Raw genomic sequence first — 10,128 nt, 5'->3', positions numbered from 1 at the left:
GGGAGCAAATTCAACAAAGTAGCTATCATTATTATTCTCATCAAGTGTAGGAGGCATAGTATAATCATAATAAAATTTACTCTCCATAGTAGGCGGCACCAAAAGACCACTATCATTATAATCATCATAAATAGGAGGCATATCATAATCAACATAAACTTTCTCCTCAATACCCGGAGGGCTAAAGAGATCATTTTCATCAAAACCGACCTCCCCAAGCTTAGAATTTTCTATATCATTATCAACAATGGTGTTCAAAGTGTTCATACTAATATTACTACTAGCATGCAAATAAGGTTCCATAGGTTTTTTAATTTTCGCATTAAACCATTCATGTCTTGACTCAGGAAATAGTTTAAAAAGCTCACAGATGTTTTCCATTATGCCTTACTAGTGTTTAACAAGAAACAAAAAGATGCAATTGCAGGATCTAAAGGAAATAGCTTCGAACACTCACACAATGGCGCCAGAAAATTACTTAGTTACCTGGGACCGAAGTATGAGTGCCTTTTACCTTTCCTCCCCGGCAACGGCGCCAGAAAAGTGTTTGATGTCTACGTGTGCTTCTATTCTTGTAGACAGTGTTGGGCCTCCAAGAGCAGAGGTTTGTAGAACAGCAGCAAGTTTCCCTTAAGTGGATCACCCAAGGTTTATCGAACTCAGGGAGGAAGAGGCCAAAGATATCCCTCTCAAGCAACCCTGCAATCACGATACAAGAAGTCTCTTGTGTCCCCAACACACCTAATACACTTGTCAGATGTATAGGTGCACTAGTTCGGCGAAGAGATAGTGAAATAAAAGTTGTATGGATGTATATGAGTGGTAATAGCAATCTGAATAAAATATGGCAGCGAGTAAACATGCAACAGAACAGTAAGTAAACGGAGTTTCAGTGCTTGGAAACAAGGCCCAGGGATCATACTTTCACTAGTGGACACTCTCAACATTGATCACATAATAAATAAGTTCTCTTCCTTTGTGCTACATATACTCTTGTTTGATAATGAACACCATTCGTTGTGTAGGGCTACAAGAGCACCTCAATGCCGGAGTTAACAAGCTCCACAACATTCGGCATTCATATTTAAGTAACCTTTAGAGCATAATAGATCTTTGCAATTTAAACCGAGTACTAACATAGCATACACACTGCCACCTTTACACTATGAAGGGGGAATGAATCACATCAATACTATCATAGTAATAATTAACTCCATAACCTACAAGAGATTATGATCATATCCTACGCCAAGTACTACACGATGCACACACTGTCACCATTACACCGTGAAGGAGGAATAGACTACTTTAATAACATCACAAGAGTAGCACATAGACTAATAGTGATACAAGGCTCATATGAATCTCAATCATGTAAGGCAGCTCATGAGATCATTGTATTGAAGTACATAGGAGAGAGATTAACCACATAGCTACCGGTACAGCCCTTAGCCTCGATGGAGAACTACTCCCTCCTCATGGGAGACAGCAGCGGTGATGAAGATGGCGGTGCTGTCGATGGAGAAGCCTTCCGGGGGCACTTCCCCGTCCCGGCGGCGTGCCGGAACAGAGACTCCTGTCCCCCAGATCTTGGCTTCGCGATGGCAGCGGCTCTGGAAGGTTTCTCGTACCGTGGCTTTTCCGTCTCGAAGATTTAGGTCAGGGAGCTTTAAATAGGCGAAGAGGCGGAGTCGAAAGGGTTACAGAGGGGCCACACGCCAGGGTGGCGCGCCCCCCTCTCTGGCCGCGCCGCCTTATTGTGTGGGGGCCCAGGGCCTCCCCTCTGGTCCCTCTCTGGTGTTCTGGAAGCTTCGTGGAATTCTAAGATGCTGGGCGTTGATTTCATCCAATTCCGAGAATATTTCCTTACTAGGATTTCTGAAACCAAAAACAGCAGAAAACAGGAACTGGCACTTCGGCATCTCGTCAATAGGTTAGTTCCGGAAAACGCATCAAAACGATATAAAGTGTGAACAAAACATGTAGGTATTGTCATAAAACTAGCATGGAACATAAGAAATTATAGATACGTTTGAGACGTATCAGGCCGCACGGATCCGGAACGGCGGTGAGGATCCGGTGTGGCACATTAAATGCGGGCGCAGAAGCCGAAGGGAAGTGACCCCTGGCACTGGAGCGTCAGAAACAGTGCGCATGTCTCTGACAGGCACTATACCTGAGATATTCTCGACTTCACCGAGGAGACTTAATAACAAAGCTACCGGAAAAGACCGGTATGGTGAGATGAATTCGGCAAAGACGCCGGAAGATTTGAGCTGGTTTCCGGAAGAGTTAAACCGGTACGAAAAGAAGTGGGAACCTGGCATGGTCTGTCGGATAGGATCCGCCGGACTATACCGGCTTCGGGGACTAATGTCGGGGGGATGACCCCCGGTATGCCAAAGGCTTGGCAAACTAGCCTTGTCTAGGCAGTTAATGTACCGGTTTAGAGATTATTCCGGATGACAAAGACAGTTGTGTGGCTAAGTGAAACTATACCGGTATCCCAGGAGGGGTATACCGGAATAGGCTAAGAAGATACCGGAAGTACCGGCAAGGGCTACTCTGTAGCACGTCGGCAAACTGGTCAAAGATTCTCTCAAGAGCTAGAGGACAAAGATGAGCGAAGCACTTCAGCTTTAATCGAAGCTCTGAGGCCAAAGCAGAAGATGACGTAAAAGGTACCGGAGGACGTCAGCGTCCCTGATTAAAGACATACCGGCGTCACCGGCTGCCAAAGAGGCTTTGTAAAGTAGTTTGTCTAGTCAAAGATGCCATTAGGGTTTCTTCCCCTGTAAGCCACCATCTCCCCTATATAAGGAGAGGGAGCACACCCCATCGCGGGTAAGTATGTACGTCCGACCCTGTACCTGATAACTTATAATCTCGTTTGATCATGGAATAGAGAGATCCAGAGTTGAGCTAGTTCTTGTGTTCTTCTTCTTCAACCTCTGGCCAAGTCCCAGTTCATAGAGAGAGCTTCCGGTAATCCATCCGGAGTTCATCATTGTGTAACCAAAACCCTCCCCCGAATCCTCTAGCACACATTCGGCCCCAACTCAAGCCATCCTATGGCATCTGTCTGTTCACCACGACGACATTGCTCATGCGGAGGCATTCCACTAAGGACACTTCTTGCATGCCACTCAAACTCAAAAGCTTGGCCTCTGTGTTCTCAAGAGCGGCAATTTCTTCTTCATGATTGCAACATGATGTCTTCTCCTTGCACAAGCGGTAATACTCATCCAAGGCTTCTTCTTGAAGAGCATTGACCTCCAGGAGTAGAGCATTGTGCCTCTTCAAGGAAGCAACTTGATCACCAAGCTCGTCATGACAAGATTTGGGGTCTTCCTCATCTTTCTTCTTGTTGGCTTCCTTAAGAGAAAGCATCTCTTTCTTGAGCTCACCCACCAATCCAAGAGCATGATCTCGGTCCTTGGTGAGTTGAGAGATTATGGCATTGTTGGAGTCTTCAAGGGTGATCACACTAGCTTCAAGGGACATGTGCAAGTTTTGTTCTTCCTCAAGTACTTGATTGAGAGAGGCAATCTCATTTGCCGCCTCCCTTTCAAGCCTCTCCTTCTCCTCTATAAGGTCTTGAGCCGCACCAAGTTGGGCCAAGAGAGCCCCAACATGAGTCTTGGTATCCCCTTGCATGTTAGTGAGAAAAGAATCCAAAACCACAATCTCACGCTTAATGGTGAGACTAGTGGCATCATCAATAGATAAAGCATTAGATGGAGATGTGAGTTTGGAAGGGGATTCTACCTCCGAGGATACCTTTGCCATGAGGCAACGGGCGTTGTTGGTGACGAGGTTCTCATTTGGAGAGTCGAAGAGGGAGATAAAGGGAGTGGTAATGGCAATGGCGGCCACTTGTCCTCATGCTCCTCATCCTCATCGGAGGAGTACTCTTCACGAATGATAAAGGCTCTTGGCTTCTTGGTGGAGGATACCTTGTCGTCATCGGGCTTGGAGGAGAACTTGGAGAATCCTTTGGAGAGTGACTTGAACTTATCCTTGCGGACAAGCCTTCCACCATTATATTCTCTTCTCTCATAGATACAATCCGCAAAAAAATGACTTTTGTCGTCGCAATTGCAGCATGTTCTCACCCTTTGCCCCTCCCTTGGACTCTTGGAGAAGTTTCTTGAAGAATCACGTAGTCTTCTTGATCTTGTACTTCGAGGCTTGTTTCCCTCCCAAAATCTCTTGGCGGCGAGGGCCATATGCTCATGATAGTTGGTCTTGAGATCATCCGGACCCCACTCAATGGGATCCTCATCGCTTTCACTAGCTTCATGCACCTTCATCTTCAATGCGAGGTTGTGCTTGCGAGTGTTGTGGGCGCGAGCAACAAGATCCTCCGCATTCTTCTTAGAGATGTCTAAAGCGATGACTTCGCTAAGGACTTCATCGGATGTCATAGCACGTAAGGAGGCGTTTTGGCGGATGGCCGTCAACTTCACTTCCTCATAAGGGAGGAGAGCGTTGTAGAACTTTCGCTTGATCCAATGGTCATCCACAAACGTTGCTCCAAGATCTTGCATTTGTACGGCAAGAGAGATGAGGCGCCTATACATTTCTTCGGGGGACTCTCCTTCATTCATGACGAAGTTGTCGGCTATGTTGTTCACTTCATCGAAACGAGAGCTTTGGATGCTCTCATTTCCGAGGAAGAGCTTGTCGAGCTTGTCCCATGCTTCTTTCGCGGTCTTGAGTGAGCGGATATGAGCACGGTCCTTGGGCGTGACGGCCATGTGGATCATGTTGATGGCGGTGGCGTTGAGTTGGTCATCCACCACTTCTCTTCTTGTCAAGTTCTTTGGGTCTCGTGGTGAATAGCCTTCCTCGATGATGCGCCAAAGCTCGGTAGACGCGCTGCGCACATGAGATCTCATTAAAAATTGCCAATTCTCAAAGCTATTTGATTCAAGTAACGGTGGTGAACCATGCGACAAGATATGTGGCATAGGTATTGGAACGTTTATGGTGTAATCACTTGGTGGTGGCACCGCATGATTATCCCTTAGACGTTCCGCAACCGGTGTCTCATCCTTCCCCTTTGTTGAGGTGCCGGTCTTTCCAAGCCCTTCCTTTTGTGGATCTTTTGTCGATTGCGCGACAAAATCAACAAGAGGAAATTGACTAGCTTTTGGTGGAGGATCCGCGACACTTGCATTAGGATTTTCGGTAGGGGTTGGTTTTTGAGCAACCAACTCCTCCATCATCATTGCCTTCATTTGGCTAACGATGGATGACTCCAATTTCTTGAGGTCATCCAACATAGCCGTTGTGCTATCGATGGTAGATGATGGAGCGGGTGGCTCAAGGGAAGGGGACCCATTCACAACCTTCTCTTGTCCGGCCATTTCTTAGGCGGTAAAGCCCGAGCAAGAAAACCTTGCTCTGATACCAATTGAACGGATCGTGGCGGACAAGAGGGGGGGTGAATGGACGCTACACAAATTTTAAGTCTTTTTCAGTTTTTAGCAAAGCGGAAGGTAAAGGTGAATACTTTATTGGTGGAGATGTTCCTAGTATGATCCTAGACAAGTGCAACAAGTAAAGGAACCAAGCATGATAGTAAGAGTAAGGGAGGTTTGTTTCCCGCAGTTCCTCCCACAAAAGGGAGTACGCCTGCGTTGAGGAGGTGCTAGCCTCACACAAGAGGCTAGGCGGCCACACCACGAAGGAAGGCCTCACCTTCTTCCTCGAGAGAGCTCCACAAAGGGGCTCCCCCTTCTCCACTAAGGCACCGGTCGAGGCGGTGGTTCCTTCACAAGGTTGGGGCGAGCTCCACAACACTAGGAGCCTCCCAACAACCTATGGGGCTAGCACAACTCCAAGCTAGCCTCCATAGGTGCACTTCCTCCAAGATCCCACCATAGGAACCCTAACTCCAAGATCCACTAAGGACTAGCACGAATTGGTGAAATCTCTCTTGGTAGAACTATAGATCGGGGCCTCCTCCACCACTCCTCAAAATTTGGGCAAGATTGGTTGGATGGTTGGGGAGATCCTCAAAGATTAAGCTCATCAACAATGGAGGAGAGAGAGAGAGAAGAGATAAAAAAACGAGCTGGGGAAGAAGGGCCCTTTAAATAGGTCCCCCGAAATCCAACCGTTATCTGCAGTTTTTGCCAAAGCGGTACTACCGCTTTGGTAAGCGGTACTACCGCTCTGGATTCGAAATCCCCACAGAACTTATCCACGTGGACACATAGCGGTACTACCTCTTGCGGTACCGCTTGAGGTACCGCAATGGCCTCCAGAGCTTACTGGATACCAAGCGGTACTGAAGCGGTACCACAGCGGTACTGCCGTAACTTAAGTTACGGTACTCAAGCGGTACCGAGTCGGTACTACCGCTCTCAAGCGGTACTACCGCTCATGGTACCGCAAGGGTACTGTACCTTGTTCGGTGGGTCATTTTCTCAGGCAAGTCTCCAGAGCGGTACTGTTGGGCGGTACCAGTAGAGGTAGCGGTACTACCACTACTGGTACCGGTAGTACCGGTCTGACAAAAACTGCTTTCTCCTCTTTTCCTCTCCAACCATATCACCTCGCGATACACACACAAACCAGAAAACCTATAAGCTACGCTTCAGTCCTCCGATCTTGACGCGTCCACCGAGGTCACCGTGCACTTGCAAAACTATCAAAGACACTCTTTGCACACGGTGAGATAATTCAAGTGTTGTCATCAAACACACAAAACACGGGTTTTAGACTTTGCTCTTTCAAATAGTCTAACAAATATTTGTTAACACTACAAACTACATAGGCCTCTCTACAGAGATTTCACGTCTTAGACCGTCCGCTCCCATGTACAAACGCTCCAGATAATTCCATCGTTCAAGAGCGTTGCTTGTACACACGTGTAAATTTAGAGCAATTATTTGGGCTGCTACTCTCAAGATTAAGCTGGACACCCTCTCGTTAGTTGGGCCCAAAAATGTAAAACCCATGAAATGGTCCACTTACTATCTCCTAGCTGCCCTCCCCCTTTCCCGGTGCCACGGATCGGCAGAGCAAGGGGCAACCAGTGGTGAATAATGGCATTAAATCTCTCCCCCTCTTCCGTTACGGTGGAATGAAGTTGAGTACATTATTTCCTTGATTACGTCTGTTCCCTCTAAAATTTCTCCATCTATTTTGTTGCTCTACATTTTGCTTCACCTCTCCCATCTGGTAGAACTTCTCTGTTGTTCAGCCATGGTCCTTATTTAGTGTTTCCTTGATCAATCTTGTTCTAATCTACTTCCCCATTATATTGCCTCGAATTTCCTTAGCTAGAGAATTTCGATTTGTTTTTGGCTACAGGTATTGTTCGTTGCAGGAAGGATTTATTTTATTTGCTTTGGACTAGCATCAGGGGAGGGTGCTGAATTTCTAGGCTACATATAGGTTTGTTTTCGAGCCTCAATTGCCATCTCCTTATATTCCTATGATCTTATTCCAGACTTCTATTTTATATTTTGTTTATTGGCTATTCTTATGTTACTTCAGAAAAACTTGTATGCTTTTAACAAATCGTGAAAAACAATCCAAAATTTCCCCCATGAATAGATTGCTAATGGTACCATCGGCACTTACAGGTAAAATTTGTGCTATCATGGCCCTAGACTGCTATTTTATTTTCTGTTTATTGGCTGTTCTTATGTTATTGCAGAAAAACTTGTATGCTTTAAACAAATTGTGCAAAGCAATCCGAATTTTCCATCAAAAACATATTCGCTGATGGCACCATCGGCATTCACAAGTAAATTTGTAATATTATGGAAGTTATAGTGTGTCCCAAGTGGCCAAGTATTGTACCGATGACATGCAAAATTTATATTTACATTTACTAATACTATGGAGATCAATTATGATGAAACGTTTTCAGTCCTAGGAGCATTGAGTAAGAATGCATCTACAACAATGGACTCTTCTTCGTTTGGAATAGAGGCCCCTTCCATTTACTACTTCTCTTTGAGCCATCACCATCATGGACATAAAGGTAGAATGTATTTCTAGAATGCTTAGTATGGAATTTTAATTTATCTGACGAGGATGACATCAAATTCGTTTCATTATGGATGTGCAAAATATCTAGAGGATTGTGATGCAAGAGATTGTGGCCATCCAACCCTCAATCAACGCTCAATATTACTTCCGTTTTTCGCGGTGAAACACTGCAAGACATGCCATAGGGTTTCCTCTCGTCAACACATGTTTATAGTAAACATTTTTTACTTGTCACTGCATCTTAACAAACTTTTTTTTGCATTGATACAATATTTATTTAACTATATTATGTAATATTTATTTTATATTACCTAACAACATGAACATAGTAACATCGTAAGGTAGTAATAAATCTAAAAAATGTATGCTATACAACTCGAGCGTCATGTACAATCTTTGTTAAACCTAAAGCCACTTATATATATATGAGACTTTAGTATATTAGAATATCTTGATAGAGAGTTCTAAAATGGACAATAGTCTAACAAATAATAGTTAACAATAAAAACTACCTAGGCCTCTCTACAGAGATTTCACGTCTTAGATCGTCCGATCCCATGTACAAACGCTCGAGATAATTCCATCGTTCCAGAACATTACTTTTACTCGCGTGTAAAGATCGAGAAATTATTTGGGCTGCTACTCTCAAGATCAAGATGGACACCCTCTCGATAGTTAGGCCCAAAAGTGTAAAACCCATCAAATGGCCCACCTTCTCTCCCTAGCTGCGCTCCCCCTTTCCCGGTGCCACGAATCGGCAGAGCAAGGGGCAATCGGTGGTGAATAATGGCATTAAAGCTCTCTCGTTCTCCCTCCCCCTCTTCCGTTAGAGTAGCATGAAGTGGAGTACATTATTTCCCTGATTACGTCTGTTCCCTCTAAAATTTCTCCATATATTTTGTTCCTCTATGTCTTGTTTCACCTCTCCCACCTGGTAGAACTTCTATGTTGTTCAACCATGGTCCTTATTTAGTGTTTCCTTGATCGATATTGTTCTAATTAATCAACTTCCCCATTACATTTCCTCAAATTCCTTAGCTAGAGAATTTCGAACTATTTTTGGCTGCACGTATTGTTCGTTGCATGTATGATTTATTTTGTTTGATAGTGACTAGCATTAGGGGAGGGTGTTGCTGCGCCTGGTATGTAATTTTGGAAATGTCTTCCATCCATGTAGGGCTTGTTCTTTCTTTCATTGTACCCCTTTGTTAGTTGTTTATTCATGTCATGTCCGCTGCGTGATCAATGTCGTCCATTCAATTTCCAGGCCACATATAGGTTTGTTTTCGAGCCTCCATTGCCATCTCCTTATATTTCTATGATCTTATTCCAAACTTCTATTTTATATTTTGTTTATTGGCAGTTCTTATGTTACTGCAGAAAAACTTGTATACTTTTAACAAATTGTGAAAAGCAATCCAAGATTTCCTCCATGAATAGATTGGCTAATGGTACCATCAGCATTTGCAGGTAATTCTTTTTTTACTATTTACTGTAGGGAAAAGCCCCATGTCCCAACTTTTATTAAAGGCTAGCAAAAGCCAGCAACACACCACAGTTCAACAAAACAAAACAAAACCAACAACAAAGCTATGAGCTATAGCAGAAAAGGAAACCTAAAAACTGAAACTGAAAAAGAAATAAAGAAGTCTAGCAAGGTACAACTACTGAAGACTAGAAATTGATTTCAGAATTTTTGCTTTGTTATCTTCCTTGAACCTGTGAGCATGAAGAGACATGTCTTCAACAAAATTCCGGCGCCAAACAGCAAACCTAGGTTGCACATGCTCAAAAATCTTTGCATTCCGTATCTTCCAAATATGCCAACAAGCTAAGGCCACCATCTCAGTGAAGAAAAAAAATGCCTGAAACGCTTCCTAGCAAGTTCAGCCATTTGAACCATATTTCCAGAAGTTACCCATTGGATCTACAGGTAAATCCACACTCTGGTGCTAAATATACAGTTAAAGAACAAGTGATCTATGTCTTCATGACAGTTACCAGGACACAGCACACAACTATAATCATCTGTGACATTCCAATGTATCCTCTGCAATAAATCCTTTGTATTTAACCTGTCACTGAGCAGTAGCCATGAGAACATCTTAATATTCA

Source organism: Lolium perenne, chromosome 2 (assembly GCF_019359855.2).
Source record: "Lolium perenne isolate Kyuss_39 chromosome 2, Kyuss_2.0, whole genome shotgun sequence".
Taxonomy (NCBI): domain Eukaryota; kingdom Viridiplantae; phylum Streptophyta; class Magnoliopsida; order Poales; family Poaceae; genus Lolium; species Lolium perenne.
Note: the sequence above shows the minus strand (reverse complement) of the source record.